The 20,444-nt window shown below is 46.8% G+C and overlaps 1 long non-coding RNA gene and 2 pseudogenes across 1 annotated transcript; 1 reads left to right on the top strand and 2 right to left on the bottom strand.

Moving 5' to 3' along the window:
* The first annotated feature begins 93 nt into the window (after window positions 1-93).
* LOC120653870 lies at window positions 94-3,180 on the top strand (annotated as a pseudogene).
* A 5,933-nt stretch (window positions 3,181-9,113) lies between these two features.
* LOC120653869 lies at window positions 9,114-10,147 on the bottom strand. The gene is made up of 2 exons (XR_005666876.1): window positions 10,013-10,147; window positions 9,114-9,888 (listed from the first exon to the last, which is right to left on the bottom strand). It is a non-coding gene; the product is annotated as an uncharacterized LOC120653869 (long non-coding RNA).
* A 1,079-nt stretch (window positions 10,148-11,226) lies between these two features.
* Window positions 11,227-16,864, bottom strand: LOC120653868 (annotated as a pseudogene).
* Window positions 16,865-20,444: the final 3,580 nt, after the last annotated feature.

Genomic DNA, 20,444 nt, shown 5'->3' with positions numbered 1-20,444 from the left:
TTTTATCCTTCAATGACACGTCATCAGCCATCGACCCATCTATATATGCTCGTCCATCGTCCCTATGCTTCGATGCTCGATTCGTTGTTGACTTCTTGTTAGGTGTTACAACGTACGGCGCCATTGCCACTGCTCTAGCTTGGTTTTTGGCTCTTTGTCGCAGAAGCATGGCCGACGGCGTCGATGGAGGAGACGCCGCCGGCGGCTTCTACAGTGACTTCATGGTGCTGCGGCCGGACAAAGGCGGGTTATACGACATCTTCCACCTCCTCTTCTCGTGCAAGGTGTCGGAGAACGCGGCCGTGGACTGTCCCGCCGGCACGGAGATCGCCGACTGGCGGCGGCGGTGGGCGGTGTTCGTCTCGCTGGTGGCGCAGGTGCTGCTGCTGTGGGCGAAGAAGCCAGTGGCGCTGCTCGGGAGGGTGACCGAGTACTGGATGAACCTCCTCGACGAGAATGGCGGCCGCGTCCTCGTGCTCGTCGTCAGAGCTCTGCAAGGTTCTTACACAGTTGCAGATTCTTCCATTTGCTTCTGATCACACGCATGCACATTCCTTCGTGATGTTAATGATGTGCAGTCTAGCTAGCTTACTAACGGGGCATCTATATTCATGTTCTGCAATTTTAAGAAGGGGACAGGGAGTATATACGACTCATGAATCCAAGTTTCTCATCTCATTTCGTTTTTTATTTGTTACATTCACTAATTTTCTTTCAGATTTGAGCTCTTCAGGTTTAGTTCTGATAATTTTGGGGCTTACAAAGGGAAGTCAATCCAAGCTCAAAGCTGACGCGTATTGCGTTTCGACAGATTCAAAATATTTTTTTCTATACTTAGCGCTAAAATCATACTATATGTTTCTCTTCCCCAACGTGTTAAGCAACTTAGCTGAATAATGTTGTCATTTGCTTGCTGCTAGGGACAAGTGCTAATCAATACACCATTTGAGAGAACAAATAAATCGACAATTTCCCTAAAATCAGATAAGTGCGTGTTAAAAAAAAAACTATGGTCAAATATAGGCTTGTCATGTCCTTATCCATTCTATTTTCAGATTGAGAAATGAACACTTCTCATAGTTTACTCTGAATTTCCTTCAAAACAATATATAGTTTACTCTGAATATTCTGCTCATCTTATCCTCTTGTCATTTTCTGTTCTTATAAGCAGTATGTACTAATAAACTGGTCCTACTACTAGAATAAAAGGTAAACAAATGCTACCAGTCATTTCCAAAAAAATTTGCAGGAAAGTTGAAATTTCCGGACAGATCATCCCCCACTTACCGCTCCTGCGTTGGACTACTCAACACAAGAGTTGAACTAGACAAGGAAATTAAGCATGGCGATAGCAACTACAACGCTGCTCTATCGATCATGGCTGCCAAGCTAGCCTACGAGAATGAGCTCGTCATAAAAAATGTTGTTGAAAAAATTTGGAAGGTGAAACTTTAAGTCATCTCCACTAAATCCTAAAAATCATGCATATACAGATCATAAAAGGTTTTCTGACAAGTTATTCTTTTAAATTTTTGCATTTCTTCAGATGAAATTATTGGCGTGCTACAACTGCTGGAACGGTAAGTACAACCATGGATCAGCCCGAACTAGCAAATCCCATGCAAGCATGGAAGTTTCTTCTTGATCTCCAAGCATGGGTGTTCTCCAGATTTCCAAGGGGACTACACGACGCAGGCGTTCGTGCTCGCCGACAGGGCGGTCGACGCGAGCCTCGCCGTGGTGGCGTTCAGCGGCACGAGGCCGTTCGACACGGAGCAGTGGTGCGCGGACGTGGACTTCTCGTGGTACGAGATCCCCGGCGTGGGCAAGATCCACGGCGGCTTCATGAAGGCGCTCGGGCGGCAGAGGCACGGCGGTGGCTGGCCGAAGGACCTCGCCGACCAGGACGCCCGGAGGCCGTTCGCCTACTACGCCATCCGCGAGACGCTGCGGAGCTTCCTGTCCGGGAGCGCCGGCGCCAGGTTCGTCGTGGCGGGGCACAGCCTCGGCGGCGCGCTCGCCGTGCTGTTCCCGGCCATCCTGGCGCTGCACCGGGAGGAGGGCGTGCTGGCCCGGCTGGAGGGGGTGTACACGTTCGGGTAGCCTCGCGTCGGGGACGAGAGGCTCGGGAGGTTCATGGGCAGGTACCTGGACAAGCCCAGCAGGTACTTCAGGTTCGTGTACTGCAACGACATCGTGCCCAGGGTGCCGTACGACGACTCGGCGCTCCAGTTCAGGCACTTCGGCACCTGCCTCTACTACTTCGACAGCCTCTACCAAGGACGGGTCGATCTCGGTAACACTTTGGTTTAGTGAATTTTTGTTATCGCTCTTCATTAACGTAAGACTCTTTATAGGCTTGGATTTAACGCTGAATTGGTATTAGAATTTAAAAAACATTTTTAAAAAAGAAATTGATTATTTTCACATATACTTGCGACTATTATTCCATTTCTCAAAAGAATTGGATGTATATACATCCATAGAGAAGAATCCATATGATTGGCAATAGCCAATAGGTTAAACTTTGAAGGCAAGCAAGCAAGCCTTGGAAGCAAGAATTTGATCCAATCCTTGAGAGCCGGAGCCTAGACCCTTGAGAGCCAGAGCCTCCCAAGCTTTCAAAACCCAGGGCATACTCTACAGCAACTAGACTGACTAGGCCTTTTCTGCCGTTGGATGGAACGGAAAGCAGGTGACGCAGGAGGAGCCAAACAAGAACTACTTCTCGCTGCTGACGGTGGCGCCCAAGGTGGTGAACGCGGCGTGGGAGCTCGTCCGGAGCTTCCTCATCGGCTACGTCGCCGGGCCGGAGTACGCCGAGGGGTGGCCAATGCGGCTCGCCAGGGTCGCCGGGCTCCTGCTGCCGGGGCTGCCCCCGCACTCGCCGCGGGATTACGTCAACTCCACCAGGCTCGGAGCTCACTCGCTCGGGACGATGAGCTAAGTGGCTAGGTTCTATAGTTTGGTTTGTACCAAGAGAAATTGAACACTCTTTTTTTTTATCACAAAAACTAAGGCGTGCACATAGGCTGGCCGCCGGCATGGGCCAAATTGGATGCGGCTCACTCTTACGCATAGCTTCTCTATTTTTATCTCTCTTTCGATAACTTCTGGGCAGACATTTCTGTAAGAAGAAATGGAAGTTAAAAATAACGATACAAGCAGCCAAAGACACTCCACAAACACAACATACACTAACTTATAGGCGCGTAGCCCAAACAAACCTGCACCGACGAAACAAGGCCCTTCTAATTAGTGCGCACGCCAGAAGCTCAGCCAGCATGCGATCTCCACAGGCCTACGAGTTTCCATTTTAGGAATTTTTTCTCATCCACAGCTTTCTATTTCTAGAAATTTATAACTTATCTACAAAAGTTTTGCATATAATTATTTCCAAACAACTACTCAAACAATATTTTTTCCAGCAAACTTTCATGATACAAAATTTTTTACGTATAACTTCTTTCAATCAACTTCTCGAAAGATATTCTTTAGTATAACTTTCACCATATAAAACTTACATGTATAACTTGTTTTTAGAAAACTTATTTGATGATTTTTAGTATAAAATTACCCACACAACTTTTACGCATAAGTTCACTATCCAACTTTCCATGGAATATTTTTGCATAATTTCATTGAGATTTTTATCAAACAAAAACTTCTCAGAATATAACATAATATAAAGTAAAATATTGAAAAAGGAACTTAGTTTAACAGGACTCAAAGGAACACCTTTATAGAAAGATAAAAGAAAGAGAAAAACGAAAAAGTAACTAATACATGTGCATGATAGTCTCACGAACACGGACTCAAGCTGGACAGGTAGCCTTTCTCTCGTACGCATACACGAGTCAGTCGTGCAGAGCGCAAGCAGCGTGCATCGCTGTCTCGTCACGTGTCAGGAAGCCTGCTAACGCGCGCAGGTGGAATTGGATTTCCGAACGAAACACCACCTAGCTTGGCGACAAGTACACAAGAAGAGAGTGCGACCAACTCTGCTCCACAAGCAAAGAAGTAGAGATATGCTGCTATCGCTGCGCAAGAAGCCAACCCAGAGACAACCGAGCGATCCACACCCTGCGAAAAAGAATTAGATTGTCGAAAGCAACCAAAGCACCTACACACAGATGCAGGTAGGAGAGATCCTCAAGACGACGTCTTCAAGAATGAAACGCGCACAAAAGTGTTGTCATCGTGTCACGCCGCCCGCATGACATATTCAGAAGATAGAAGACGTATTCTTTAGCGTGTGCGTGAGCCACCTGCGAGTGGTCGTGTGGGCCCGTGTGGGCAGCGAGTAATTGGGTATACATACACCCTGCTGGCTGTAAAGAAAACAAGTTGAATCTTATCTCTGAAATCGAACTCGTGAACGGGACAGGGGACCTTCCCCTTCCCCACGCCATGTCCATCTCGTGCTGCTAGTCTATCTCACGTCGCCGGCGATCCGCCGCGGCCACGGGTGTGACAGGTGGTATCAGAGACGGTTGTTCCTCGGCATCGGGTTGTACTCCACCTTCCTTCGGTACGTCGTCCCTGTTTCTCGCGATTCCCCGGCCTGGTTTCGCTACTCCGGCGACCGGCCCTGCTACGCCGTGATCTTCCCGATCTCGGCGCCCACGCCCCGCCCACCGGCTCCCAGCCGACGGCGGCCACCGCATAGCACCGGTTAGCCGTTCCGGCGCCGTCGCCCACAGATCTTCCAGTCGCGCCGCTTAGGTCTTTAGTTCGGGAATCGTCCGAATTGCCTCTGGTCATTCCGCTTTCGGTCACGGATCCTTGTGCCTCCACATCCTCGGATTGTCTTCGGGTGTCCTTCAATCACAGCGCCCCCTAAGCCATCCCCGCAGACGCAGTTCATCTTGACTGCCATGGAAGAATCTAGCCGGCGGGACGCGGATCATTGGAGTCAGGTGACCTCGAGTTTGGATCTCTTATTTGCTCGTGTCAGTGAAATTGGGGCTTCTCAGAAGGAGTTGAGGGCTCGTCTAGATCTCACCACCGAATCCATGGACCTGTACGCCCGGGAGCAACAACTCATCGCCAAGCAAGTCGAGGCTACAAGTCAGGCAGTTGCTCGTCTCACCATGGATATGATGTCTGATAGTAGTGACACTGATGCTGCATCAGAGCATCCACCACACCACCCTCAGTTCCAGCGTGCTCGACCACCCCCTCGAGGTGAATCTTCTCACAATTGTCCTCCGGGTTTCTCTGCACGAACTGCCCGTGACAACCATACTTTACCCCATTCAGCGATACCCAAGATGCAATTTCCCCAGTTTACCGGAGAGCATCCCAAAATCTGGAGAGATAAGTGCCTCACCTATTTTCAGATCTCTAACATTGATGAAAGTATGTGGATTACAGCAGCCTCATTGCACTTTGATAAGAATGCAGCTAAATGGTTACAAGTATACAAGAAACAACACCCCACAGCCACTTGGGATGAATTCGCTGATGCAGTAGACGCTCAATTTGGTCAATATGAGTACAGAGAGGCGTTGGATGATCTGCTCCAGTTGCGACAGACAGGCACAATCGAAGAGTATGCAGACCAATTTGACGATCTGTACTATCAGATTAGCATGCACAACAGCGGGTATGATTCTGTCTTCTTCATTACTCAGTTCATCAATGGTCTGAAACCTGAAATTGGCACTCCAGTGCACACCCAAGTTCCAACCACTTTACACCGAGCCATTATGCTAGCCAAGTTGCAGCAAAAGGTGCAGGATAGAACCAAGCTGAAGTATCCGAAACCATCACCTCCTACCAAACCCCCATCACCTCAGTCCAAACCACCCTCACAGTCTAGCACATTATGGAAAGAGTGCCAGAAGAGGGATTATTGCCGTGCCAATGGGTTGTGCTACTGGTGCAATGAGAAATATGACCCTGCACATGCTGAAATCTGTACCAAAAGACCAAAAGCCCAGGCCAATGCACTCTCCTTGAACAATCTCGATGTGGATTTGAACGAGCATATCTTAGCTCAACTAGAGTTGGAAGATACACTTTCTCAGGATTTTGGCCAGTTGTCATTGAATGCTTTGGCAGGTACATCTCAGGGTCAAGCCATGCGCGTTAGAGCTTTGGTCAAGAACAAAGTCATGCTCCTTTTGGTGGACAGTGGCAGTTCCCACTCGTTTATCAGTTCATCTTTTCTGCACAAAACTGGTATTCCATCTGTTCCTTGTGCAGCCAAGACTGTCAAAATGGCAAATGGTACAACTCTACTCACAGATCACATGGTTCCAGCACTGGAATGGTGGTCCAATGGCCACACTATCACTACTTCCATGAGAGTGCTAGACTTAGATGCTTATGATGCAATCTTGGGATATGACTGGCTCCAGTCCAACAGCCCAATGGTGTGTGATTGGGAGGCCAGGACAATTGAATTTGAACAAGGCTCCAAAAAGATTAAACTGCAAGGTGTACCCACTCCCCCTCCAAGTCTGAACTCAGTGACCATGGACACCTTTTGCAAATGGGTTCAAGAAAATGAAGTCTGGGCAATAGCTTTGGTGGAACCTGTCACCACAAAACCTTCACCCCCTCCTCCCACTTCAATTGACCAAGTCCTGCACACATATGCAGATGTCTTCCAAGACCCCAAAACACTTCCACCCAAGAGAATTCATGATCATCATATTCCACTACAACCTGGCACTACTCCAGTCAATTCTCGGCCATATAGATATTCTCCTCTCCACAAGAATGAGATTGAAAGGCAGGTCAGGGAACTTTTACAGGCTGGCCTGATAACACATAGCACCAGCCCTTTTGCCTCCCCAGTGCTCCTAGTGCAAAAAAAGGATGGTAGCTGGAGACTTTGCATTGATTATAGGAAACTGAATTCAATGACCATTAAGAACAGGTTTCCTATGCCTATCATTGAAGAAATTTTAGAGGAGTTAGCTGGAGCCAAATACTTCACCAAATTGGACATGAGGTCTGGATACCATCAAGTTCGAATGTTGGAACAAGATGAATTCAAAACAGCCTTCAAAACCCACCATGGCCATTTCCAATTTAAGGTCATGCCATTTGGTCTTACTAATGCACCTGCCACTTTTCAATGTTTGATGAATGATATTCTTAGTCCTTTCCACGCCACTTTGTGCTTGTGTTCTTGGATGATATTCTTATCTACAGCCCCACACTGTCTAGCCATTTAGATCATTTGCAGCAAGTACTCCAGAAACTTAGAGACAATCACCTCTACCTCAAAGCCAGTAAGTGTTCATTTGCTCAGGAACAATTGGAATATCTGGGACATGTGATTTCTGCTGCTGGTGTAGCTACTGACAAGTCTAAAACTGAAGCTATGGTACAATGGCTAGTACCTAAGAATGTTATAGAGTTGAGAGCTTTCCTTGGACTCACTGGTTACTATAGGCGCTTTGTCAGAAATTATGGGATCATTGCCAAGCCCCTCACTCAACTTCTGAAGACAAAGATGTTCAGCTGGACTGATCAAGCTCAACAAGCTTTTCAGCTTCTTAAAGAGGCAATGAGCACCACACCGGTGTTGGCCCTACCTGATTTCACACAGCCCTTCACAGTGGAGACAGACGCTTGTGAGGATGGTATTGGTGCTGTTCTAACCCAACATGGTCAACCCATTGCCTTTCTTAGTAAAGCTCTTGGGTCAGCTCAGAGGGCCACTTCGATCTATGAGAAAGAGTTTTTGGCTCTTATCCTAGCAGTAGAGAAATGGAGAACTTACCTACAGTTACAAGAGTTTGTCATCAAAACAGATCATAAGAGCCTCTCTTACTTGTCAGAGCAGAATCTTCACTCTGAGTTACAGAGGAAAGCAATGACCAGATTGATGGGTCTCAAATTCAAAATTGTCTATCGGCAGGGCAAAGACAATATAGTGGCTGACTCTCTATCCAGAGTGGGGCATATGATGGCTCTCCAGGCTGTGTCTGAGGTTCAACCAGTGTGGCTACAAGAGGTTCTAAATTCTTATGCCACGGACCCCAAAGCTCAACAACTTCTTGCACAACTGGCCATCCATTCTCCTGATGCTTCTGGTTTTTCCCTTCATCAGAATCTCATCAGACACAAAGGGAAGGTGTGGATTGGTGACAACTCAGCTCTTCAAACTAAGCTTATTGCTGCTTTACACTCCTCAGCCATTGGAGGCCATTCTGGAACAAAAGCCACCTATCATCGACTCAAACATCTATTTGCCTGGAAAGGTATGAAACGGGATGTTGACAACTATATTAAACAGTGCTCCATTTGCCAACAAGCTAAACATGTTAATGCTTTGCCGGCTGGATTATTAGCTCCTTTACCTATCCCTGATGGTGCTTGGGAACAAATCTCCATGGATTTTATTGAGGGCCTGCCAAAATCTGATGGCTACAATTCTATCCTGGTTGTGGTAGATCGTTTCACGAAGTATGCCCACTTCATCCCACTTAAACATCCCTTTACTGCTGCACACATAGCCAAAGTAGTACTGGATAATGTGGTTAAGCTTCATGGGTTGCCATTGTCCATTGTCACTGACAGAGACAAAATATTCCTCAGTGCATTTTGGAAAGAACTATTCAAGCTCTACAACATCAACCTGCAGCTTAGTACAGCATATCACCCCCAAACCGATGGTCAAACGGAGCGGGTCAATCAATGTCTCGAAATGTTCCTGTGATGTGCCGTCTATGACTCCCCTAAACAGTGGCATTCTTGGCTCTCCTTGGCTGAACTTTGGTATAATTCCTCTTTTCACACTTCTCTCAACTGCTCTCTTTTCAAAGCACTGTATGGCTATGATGCTCGGGTAGGGGCTATTACTAGTACTCCAGAACAAGCCTCTCCATCGGTGTCTGAGTTTACCACCAACAGACAACTTCACCTGGACTCGTTGAAAGCCCATTTGTCTACTGCTCAGAATCGTATGAAACTTCAGGCTGACAAGCACCGTGTGGACCGTCAATTCACAGTGGGTGATCAAGTGCTTCTTAAACTTCAGCCGTATGCTCAGTCTTCCGTGGTAAACCGCCCTTTCCCTAAACTTGCTTTCAAGTATTTCGGTCCTTATCAAGTGCTGGAACGCATTGGATCGTCCGCATATCGCCTGGCTCTTCCTGAAGGAAGCTTGGTCCATCCAGTTTTTCATATCTCCCAACTCAAGCCTTTTACACCTGATTACACACCAGTTTATACACAACTGCCATTACTTGCTGATTTGAGTGCTACTGAGCTTGAACCGGAATCGGTGTTGGATCGTCGTCTCGTTAAGAAAGATAACCGGGCTATTCCACAAGTTTTGGTGAAATGGGCTAACATTCCGCAGGCTTCTGCAACCTGGGAGGATCTGTACGTGGTCATGCGCCGCTTTCCTACATGTCTTGCTTGGGGACAAGCAAGTTCTGCAGCGGGGGGAGATGTCACGCCGCCCGCATGACGTATTCAGAAGATAGAAGACGTATTCTTTAGCGTGTGCGTGAGCCACCTGCGAGTGGTCATGTGGGCCCGTGTGGGCAGCGAGTAATTGGGTATACATACACCCTGCTGGCTGTAAAGAAAACAAGTTGAATCTTATCTCTAAAATCGAACTCGTGAACGGGACAGGGGACCTTCCCCTTCCCCACGCCATGTCCATCTCGTGCTGCTAGTCTATCTCACGTCGCCGGCGATCCGCCACGGCCACGGGTGTGACACATCGCCCGTCAGAAAGACTAGGTTTTCACCCCACGGATACAAGATTAAGGTCACCCCAATGCCTCCAGCAAGGTAAACGACGTCCACGGACGTCACCATTGTTTTGCGCTAGCCGAAGCGAGGCAAGGCTCTCGCCCGTGACCCAAAGATCCATCCTTTGTCAAGCCCCGTCTGTGGCTTAGGTGAGATTGAAATCTACAAGTACAACAATCAAACAACGTAGGGTTGAAGAAGAAAGACGACCCAAGTAAAGCCACGGATGTTACTACATCGCGGATCCCACATCTACGACCAAGAGGAACTGGTGGGGTGGCCTCACCACCGGAAGGGGGAGACGACTGCGGCGATCTGCCCGCCGACCTGCCCTCGAAAGACGACGAAAGGGGCGGCTTGGACGACAACAACAGGAGACGAGCACCGCAAAACGGTGGCCACAAGCCGCGGGAGGGCGCCCCCCGCCAGGTGCTAGCAGATCCGGACCGGAGGATGTCGAATCTGGCGTGCGGTGGCCGGGGCAGCCCTCGGCAGCGGCAACCTCAACGACATAGGCGACTTGGAGCTGAGGAAGAGGGGGAGGTCGAGAAGGTGAAGGAAAGGAGGGGAGGGGGGCGTAGGATCGGCTTCGGCCCCTACGTGGGCCGCCGCCATCGTGCACGGCGGTCGACGGTGCTCGCAAGCCTAGGAGGCGAGGGGGACGCGCGGTCGCACCCTGAGTCGCCCAGGAGAGAGGCGGGAGGGCAAAAATTGTTTTATATTTTTTATCTCTCCAGTAGAGGTGTAAATTAGCGACCCTTACATGCACTTTCAATCTTTTTAGATCAAATATTTCTACTGCTATTCTAAAATAGAACATTATTTTGGAGAAATAGTACAAATGTTCGAATCAAATATTCCTACTGCTATTCTAAAGTAGAACATCATTTGGAGAAATAGTACAGATATTCGGTCTAAAGAGGAACGGAAGTGCGGTCTACAATGTCCACCCCTACTCTCCAAAAAAGTAGAAATCAATGTTCCCTTGTTGCCCTCAATTCCTCAAATAAAAAGGAAAGAAAGAAACCAGTGCTAGCTTCATGCGCCTCCTACAGTTACACCGTCGCTTGCGTTGTAATTAATGTTACCTTGTTGCCCTCAATTCCTCAAATAAATAGGAAAGAAAGAAACCAGTGCTAGCTTCATGCGCCTCCTACAGTTACACTGTCGTATTAGCGCATCCGTTTATGAGACTATTACTCTATTCACTTAGCTGTAGCTGGTGCTAATTTGGTATAAGAAAAAAACACTACTGACTGGTTGACTGATAAACCAAGTGAACATAATATATGAGTTCAGAGATGGCACATGTTGTCTCTGTACGTCAGGAAAATCCGATCATCTATGCATGTACCAGAACACTTATTGAGCTGCTCCCCGAAGTGAAATGAGGTTAATTCTTCGAGTGTCGCGGTTAACTTAAATGCTGCAGATCGGTAACCCTCCCAGGTTCTAACATGAATCTCACCTTTATCCTTTTTTTTAGAAAAAAAGAGCAAGTCCAGGAAAGGTGAAAGTACCATAGATTCTTTGATGCACTTTAAACATGCCATTCTCGTGCACTTTTATGTTCTAATTATTCCATATGTGATCTACATCATGGTTTAGATCTAACATGTTCCCACGGTCGGGACACAAAAAAAGCAGTCAAACGTTTACACCCTTGTTGGCCACAAGTGTCATCTTTCTGTTCCAGTGTTTCTAACAGAGCAAAATGTTACCACACCTGCGACGTTACTCAAATGGATTAATTGAAAGGCCAAGTATATCTCGTAAGCCATCATCCCACAGCTGTCAGTCAAGCAGAGGCAATTCCAGTAACTCAGGCTGCTGACAAGGGCAGGTCTAACCAAGTTCTTTGTTGCTAGAAGATGCTGCGAGCTTCCAAGACTCAATGGTAGCTGTAAATGTTCAGGGTAAAATTCAGGATATAGTCCATAGTTGAGGATGAGTTTCATAGACTCTGAACGGCTGCCGGTATCGACAAGACTACAGAATATATGATAAGGCCTCTCGCATTTCGATAAGCTCAATAATACAAAATGTATGCAGTCATCCTTGTGGTAACTCACAACATATATAGGCTCTCTACAGGCTGCAGATCATAGTAAAATAACCAGAAACATAGCGAAGGACAGTCCAACATGGCCAGCGGGCGAACTTACCAGCTATTGTTGTCAAGAAAGAAGGCATAACCAGGGTTCTGTGTAAGCTCAGTTCTGTCAGTACCAGAAAAGGACAGAAAGGGAAGGGGCAGTATCCCCAACTCTGTGTCCTCCAAATGACAATCAATGCTCAAGTCAAGTCAATTAAGAGTAAATGAGTATATTGATTACTCATACTCTACAAATAACTTGAAGAGCAATCAGCAACCTCTCCAATAAATAGTCTGCCGACGGTCTCTTCCCCTAACTGATCTAGTAAGCATGGTTCCACTAACAGGTTTGCAGAGGCCAACATCAATCACTGAAGTAACTTTTCTTTTCTCGTAATCCTCATCAAAATGCATGTCAAACAGCATAGCCAGGCACATAACTTGGTGAGTCAATATATAATCCTCACATGACCAAGGTAGGCTTCTAAGGATGTGAAGATTTACCTGCAGGTCATAATAGTAAGATTAGCTCTCCTCTGAGAAGTGCACTAAATAGAACATGCTAGAAAATCCATTAGCACAAACCTCAGTTTCCATTGCACGGAGGTCATTGTGCCACTTCAAAGTTTCAGACTTTTCTGAGAGCAAACGTAATCTGAAAAGGGGAGGCCTGAGAGGATATTCCATGCTTATCTTAACCTGTGATAGAAGTTACACTATCAGAAAACAAGATTATGAGAGAAGCATGAAGGGTAGAATAAATAGACATGGCATAGTTTACCTTGGCTTCCAGCATAACTTTTGGACCATTCTTCATAGCCTTACTCAAGACCATGTAAACTCCTTGGAAGCATAATCCTCCCAAGATTTGTCTATAATTAGGTTACCTTTTTGAGTTTCTTCCTGAATGAAGGGCTGGTCCTCCAACTCACTGTCACTATACATCAAGAGATCTAGATCATCCTCATTTCTACCAAAACTGTGTGAGATGTTTAGCTTAGGATGGTGTTGCACTCTTTGATATCAGGGATAAGCCTCTAGAATGGCTCCGAACCTCAGGTGACATCTCAGAGGGCAAAATTGCAGAACTGTTTGTCTTGTTCTCAGCATGAATGACAACCGGGAGCTCCCCATCCTCTCTGATACTCTCAGTTTCTCTCCCAGTTTATCACAGATCTTCTCTCTAGATCACTGTCAACACTGCTTGCAGCCTCATTTACCATCAAACTAGAACGAGACAATGGCTGAGGAAAAGAACCTGTCAATGACCAGCTATGCAAACTACACAATGGGTGCGTGATGCCCACGGTGTATTCTTATGTTCTATTCGAGGCCACTTCAGCTTTGTCAAATAATCAAGTTGCCACCTGTAATCAAATAGACTTGAAAACTTCAAAGGATGCTACCAATCGAACAAGTAAAGCTTAGAAGTCATGAGTAATTTCAGAAAGATGGTTGCTATGAACTAGAATCAATTGAAAACATATGCTCAAGCTAGAGGGTGTTTCACAATCTCAGCCCATTAAATGATTTATTAAGTATTGCCATATCTCAGAACAACATATGCAGAGAAGCAAAAGCATCATTAGCATAAAATTGTCAGCAATTACACTCTATACTGAACTATCATCCAGATTTTGTCACTGATGTCCCGAGCAGCAAATATTGTAGAGACTCACATAAGAGCCATCTGTGCAACTTTCCCGCGAACGGATTCTCTCTGCAAAATAGTCTGTGCACGGTTCTGCTGACGGTATAGAGCAAGCCCAGATGATAAATCAGAACTGCTCAATGCTCTGTTAGAATCATCCCCAACAGATGGAGGGACTTCTGGCAAAAAATCAATACCAGCAAGATGCTGTGCCCACTTGTATGGTCTTGAATTCTTGTCAGTAAAGTTTGGAGGCTCCCAGCATAAATCTTGGCCATCTGCACAAAATTGATAATACAGTCACTATATCAGCTATGATGAGAACCACCAAGGTAAAAACGTGGGTAACACAAGATTTCACTGACAAGTTTAAAAAAGGCCCCACATTACCCATACTTCCTACAACTTAGTCCCCATTTGGATCCATTGACTTGACTAAACTTTAGGCATAAAGTTTAGTCTAAAAGGTAGACTAAAAATTAGTTCCACCCCAAATAAACTTTAGCCCACCTCGCCACCTTGCCCATCCGCCTGCACACAAGGGCAAAGTGGACATTTCTGTATTCTCATGTGTCTCCAATATAATTTTTAGTCCTAGGATCCAAACAGGCATAGACTAATTTGTAGTCACCTAAAGTTTAGTCCTTGGTGATCCAAACGGGACCTTACAACCACATATAACTAAAGACTAAGACCATCCAACTCATGAACAATTGTTGCTGCTACATAAGCAGATAACAAAACGTCCAATAGGAAAGGTGTGAATATCAATTAAAATCACCCGCCTAGGATTTAAAAGTACATACCTGGTGAGGCAGCTCTAAACCAGTGTCATCTGGAAATAGGTTGCACAAGATATTATTGTCCAGGCCCTCAGATTCTTCAATTCCAACACAAACAACATTCAACTTTGCCAAGTATTCAACCTCAGGGTGATGAGTTTACGACGTTTGGCACCAGAATCTTCAGTATCATATACATGGACAATAAGCTTAAGTGGATGAAGTTGATATGCCATTGCAGGATTATTAGCTTCCTTCATGACATTCTTTTTGGATCTTGATCTTCTTCTCTGAGCATCTTCTTCATCATCAATTACATCATCGTCCATTCTGTTGTGATCACCATTTGATAAGGTGCCTGCTATTACATAGATACAAGACATGGTGCATGAGGAAGATCTCCAAATTTGGCAATCCTTACCCATAAGGGAAATGAGATCACATGCAAAACAAACAGACATATGATACTGAAGGCATGTGAACTTTAACAATATTTGATGTCACAATGAAAAATGCTATTCAAAATCAATAGAGAATCAAGCAATGTTCCTCTAGTATCAGACTTGGATGAATAAATATGCAACCGTGTACTACAAGCATGCTGTTATAACTTACGAATAAAAGAACATGCCCTTCCAGAAAATCTTGCTAAACGTTGATATGCAGCAGTACTGAACAAACTGGTTTTCTACCTTTTCAATAGAAAAATGTGCATCACCATTGAATGCCTATGAACACCAGCCTATTCGCTTTTGTAAAAAAGCTCAAAAAAGGAATTTGTACAGACTGCAGCCTTGCAGGAGACATCAAAAGAGACCAATTTGTTCGCAAGGACATCAGCGATTAGGTACTTAAGAATGAATGCCATGCAACATATGACTAAGTGCAACTTCTCATAGCTGTGACATATATCAAGAAAATGCACACGCACCATTTTCCTTCTTGGCTTGCTGTTGAGCAAATATTTTGGCATCCTTTGTGCTTCCCATGATCTCTACTTCAATATTCTCTCCAAATGCTTCTTTTGCCCTAACAACTGAGTGTATGCTATAAAGTGGGGTTGGAAGCAACTCGGCAGCATGGTGCTGCTTCAGTTTCTTGGTATGTTGCATGCCCAACTGCTGCTGCACTGGCAACGATGCTTTCTTCAGCGATTTCAAATGTGATGGAAGGCTTGGCTGAAAGAAACTTTTTCTGACTAGCAATTGTCTCCAGCAAACTGCTCCTCTGGAGTTCCAATTTCTCATGTAGCTTGCACAACTCTTTCCGCTGGTTCACAGATCAAATTTATTTTAGAAGCCAGAAATGAAATATTGAAAGCAACATAAATGATAGCATGCTAGCACCACCTCACAGGGACATTAGACTACCCTCGTGGACTCCAAATCATGTGGGCAAGTAAATAAGGTAAAGGTGAAAAAATACACAGGATCAAGGTTTAGCAAGTCATATCAATGGGGATAATGTAAATCCTGAGCTGAATGAAGAATATATGCACAAACTTCACAAGAAATATTGTAGGAGATACAATTATAATCCTACAAGTGATAGTTGGAAGTTGTATGAAAATCCAAACACAAGTTTAGCAGGTGCATGAAGTAAACTGGTCTCCTAGGATTAAACTAAACGAAGTTCAAAGGCAGCACAATCCAATTCATCAAAAGAAAAAAGTGTACATTCAACCTGCCAAAACAATACTAAGTCTGGCAGATGAAGTTCCATTAGCTTGAAGTGCAGCTATTTCTTCCAAATTACCAAGAACATTCCAAAAAGCTCAACAAATCAAGGTTGCATATGCAACCCTCAACGTTCACATGTAAGCCCAACAAACATTTAATGGAGCAGGGCAAAGTAACTTATTGATAAGTAGAGTTCCCACAGGGCTGCAACGGGTATGAATACACAACCTGGACGAGCTCAAAGTTGAGGCGCTTGAGCATGAGGTCGTGGGACGCGTCAGCAGCGAGGGTCTTGTCGCGGATATCCGCCGGCCGCGCACGCTGGAACTCCTCCTCCGGCACGAGCTCTATCCCCGGGTACTTCGTCTGGAAGTCTAGGCACGCCCTTATGGCCTTTACGTAGTGGTTCTTCTCGTACAGCAGGTTGTGCAGCTGTAGCGTCGTGGAGTCCACCGGCGCCTTCGCGGCCTCCTCCGCCTTCACCCTGTCCTCCTCCATCAGTATCTCCCTGTTCACCTGCGCAGATGAAACTCAAATTACCACCGTAGATCTAGAGATAGGGGGTTGGGGTTTGGGGTTTGGGGGGGGAGGGGGGGCTAGGGTTTTGGAGCATGACGTTACGTACTTGGCGGAGAGTCACGAGGAGGAGCGACATCTGGGTGACGAGCTCGCGGAGCTCCGATTTGGGGACGCCGTCCCTCTTGATGGCGAGCATCCGGGCAGCGACCTTCTCGATGGAAGCGCGGGTCTCGGCCCAGGAGGTGCGGGGAACGGTACTTGGTGTCCGAGGCGGTGGACGGCGGCCTAGCCGGTGCCTCGACGTCCATGGCCTCCGCCTTCGGTGCCGCCGCCATCGGTTCGCCGGCGCGGGGATAGAAGACGCCCGCGGCCTGCTCGAAGTGGGAGAAGCGGAAGTGAGTCGGGTTGTGGGCTTGTGGCCCTCGTCGGGTCTCTAACCGAAACGGCGGCGATCGTCCAGCTAAGAAATTTGGGCCGTTAATTCAAGAATCAAGTTGGGCCCGAACTTGCAGAGAGATACCCAGAAGTTGGCCCGTAAAGGAGAATATGTCGGCCCACAGGCTCATTGTGTAGGTAGGTAGGAAGTGACTTTCTAGTTGCCACTGCAGCTTCCTCCCTTGAACTAGTATAAAGTGTATAGTTTTTATTGTAAACTTGATTGAATAATCGAACTGGATGAGTATCGCAGGGATAAAACTTTCTCAAATTCTATAAAATTTTCCATCATCTTTCCCCATAATGACTATATTATATCAGCAAATTTACTCATATATAATAATATTATAATGACGAAGAAACTCCTCATGAAACTACACTTAGACTCGTAAAAAAACTGCTTATACAGCACCTCCAGAGGATCGATCAGGAGTGCTGTCCTTGTGGCCTCAGTGCATATTTGTTTTGACATCATGTTGTAATCGTGGGGGCTCCTGTACAGTTTCGACTGTGTGCCAGATCTTGAAAATTGGGCTATAAAGCTTGGCTACTTTGGCGTGCCAGATCTTGAAAATTGGGCTATAAATTGTGGTACCAATTAATTAATCCAATGACGTGACTGAAGATCCAGCAAATCGCCGTACTACAAGCTATATGTGGAAAAGACACCGTCCTTATCGTGTCTGCACCTAACTGGTCCATGCGTGATCATCAGTAGCCCTTTTGTTGCATCAAATCACATTCATCCATCCATCCGCCATTAATCCAGCTATGACAAGAAACAAGAACAGGTACAACGACCGTGCCGGATGAAGAATCAGAGGGGCGGCCCCGAAAGAAATGAGCATCAAGTCGCACTGTACTCGATTCCTGCCACACAGTAATCATACTAATCAAGCCCTACCCCGCTGGTAGTGAACTAGTCAAGTTTACAAAAAAAACAAACGCCCACATGGAGTATTAAATAAAGTCTATTTGCAAAATCTTTTCAGGGGGTGTAACTTTTCGTGATGAATCTAATGACGGTAATTAATTGATGATTGCTACAGTGGTGCTACAGTAATCATCCTCTAATCGCGTGGTCAAATGCCTCATTAGATTCGTCTCGCGATTTACACGGGGGTTGGGAGGTGGTTTTGTAATTAGACATCATTTAATATTCTAAATTAACGGTCAAAGTGTGCTACAGTAATTCCACGAAAAAAACCAAACACCGCCGGTGATGGTAACCGCATCGCTACGCGACTTTTGTTCTTAAAAGCATCGCCGCGCGCTCATACAGTCATACTCATACACGCTGCAGAAGTGCAGCCTGTTTTTTGTGACACTCTGTGAAAGGAACTGGGGCCATAGCGGCCATGCGGAGCAATGATCGCACAGCTGCATAGGCTCCGCTGTTTACCACCATCTTCTGTGTCCTGTAACCCCATCAAGCGTCCATGTCTTTTTTTTTAACCACATCATGCGTCATGTTACCACATGCGCACACGACTACTAGTCCGTATAAATCTTGACTACTCGTTCTAGAATGTAGAGTAACATTTTTCTCCTGGTGGCCTCTCATCCCCCCGTAAGAACTGAAATACCACCACATGCAAATGCAGGGATAAAAACAGGGCCAGTCCAGGTTAACGATGCCGATGGAGCTACAGTCTGCAACAAGAGCGTAATCAGGAGTTCCAGGTCACGAAAAAGTTACTTCCTCCTAGGTCTCGAATCAAAAGTGAGCGAGGAGACGCAGCAGACCCACACCCACACCCACACCCACACCTCACACGCACAGTGAAAAATGATGCCCCTGTGTTTAGTTGCAAAAAAAATACAAAAAGTGTTTGCGAAAAATACTGTAATATTTTTGTTTGTATGTGGTAAATATTGTCCTATCATAGGCTAACTAGACTCAAAAGATTTGTCTCGCAACGTACATCAAACTATGCAATTAGTTTTTTTTATTTACTTACATTTAGTACTCTATACATAAGTCATTTGCTATATTTAATATTTTGATGTGATTTCAATATGATGGAAAGTTTGAAAAATTTGGAGAAGTAGGGGTAACTAAACACAGCCGGCGTCGCAGGCAGCACGCGACTGCGGGCGGCAGCGCACCTGCCTCTGCCCGGCGAGCACGGCACTGGCATACAGTAGCCTTGAAGCGACCGGGAAAAAAAAAGCACTGGCAACGCGGGGCTCGCCGGGGCTCTAACTCTACTGTAGCCCCGTGGTCTGGTGCCACGGCCCCCGGCTCCAGCTCACCTCGTCCCGTCCGGCTCCGGCCGTCCGTGGCTCCGCGCACGACGAGCATGACGAACGGGCCCGAACACGGGCCGCGACCACGTGCCGGTCAGTGCAAGCGTGGGCACCCCGCACCCCCTTCCCTTGCTCTCCCCAGTCCCCACTTCCGACAAAAAAGATTCGCGCCAAGTAAAAAACTCCTCCGACGCCCGCGGGGACCCGCACCACCTGTGCCGTGAACAGCAGCGGCGCTGACGAACGGGGCACGAGTTCGCGCCTCAGGCGGGGCCCAGGCCGTCGCTGCCAGCGACGGAGAGGCCTGACCGCCTGAGGCCGAGAGCCCCCCCCCCCCCCCCCCCCCCCGTTTGGCGTTTGCTCTGCCGGGTGGAAACTTTGCCGCACTCGTCGGCAGCCAAAACACTGGCCACTAGCCAGTCACCGGCAGCTCACGGTGGCTGAGATTCTGCTGTTCCTGTGCAGATGAGATGCGAGGTGATAGCAATAATCAACTTGCTGTCTCGGAATTTGAAAGCATGCTTCGTTCGTTAATCCCCCAGGCGAAGGAGATGAACATGGAGAGAACTGCTGGCTACTGGCCAGGCCGCGTGCGCCCGCGCGCGCTTGCTTGGCTTCTCGCGCCGCGTTCTCACGCAGCCAAAGCTCGTGTTAAAACCGTCGATCCCCCGCGGCATGTTCACACGGAGCACTCAGCACTGAGCAGCAGTGAGTGTAACATCCCTTAATTTTACGGAATGTTATAATCTTCAGAAATACGAATTTTCAAAAAAAACTTTTGCGTGGAAATGTTAGTAGTTAGGATCACTTAAGGGATAATGCTATTCTTTACCAAAATTCTTAAAATCTAAAATATAATTCTAACACAAGGACCTAAATGTTAGTGTGCCACATTTGGATTTGGAGTTTAATTGCCTCTACTTGTTTCAAATTCGTCTGAATGGTTTTTGTTTGAATTGTGTGGTGTTTGGTTTGAATTAGAACCATTCAAATCAAATACAACAACTAACCTAACCCTCTAACTAAACCAGCCCGACCCGCTAACCTCTAACCCAGCCGACCCAGCTAACCCCGGCCTGCTACGCACCCAGGTCCAAACCTCCCTTTGACCCAACGGGCGCGCGGGCGAGCCCGACGGCCCAGCCAGCCCAGTCCGCGCTGAGCACCCCACCGGCCTGCCTCAGCCCGCATCGCCCGTCCGCCGCCTTGGGTCACTGACAGGCGGGCCCCTCCTGTCAGCTTTACCCCTCTCCTCACCCGCCGTGCCTCCCCTACTTTTCCGCCACGGCGCAACGCGACAACGCGCG

This window comes from Panicum virgatum, chromosome 1N, assembly GCF_016808335.1.
Source record: "Panicum virgatum strain AP13 chromosome 1N, P.virgatum_v5, whole genome shotgun sequence".
In the NCBI taxonomy this organism is placed as follows: Eukaryota; Viridiplantae; Streptophyta; class Magnoliopsida; order Poales; family Poaceae; genus Panicum; species Panicum virgatum.
Note: the sequence above shows the minus strand (reverse complement) of the source record. Positions and strands in the feature narration are given on the sequence as shown.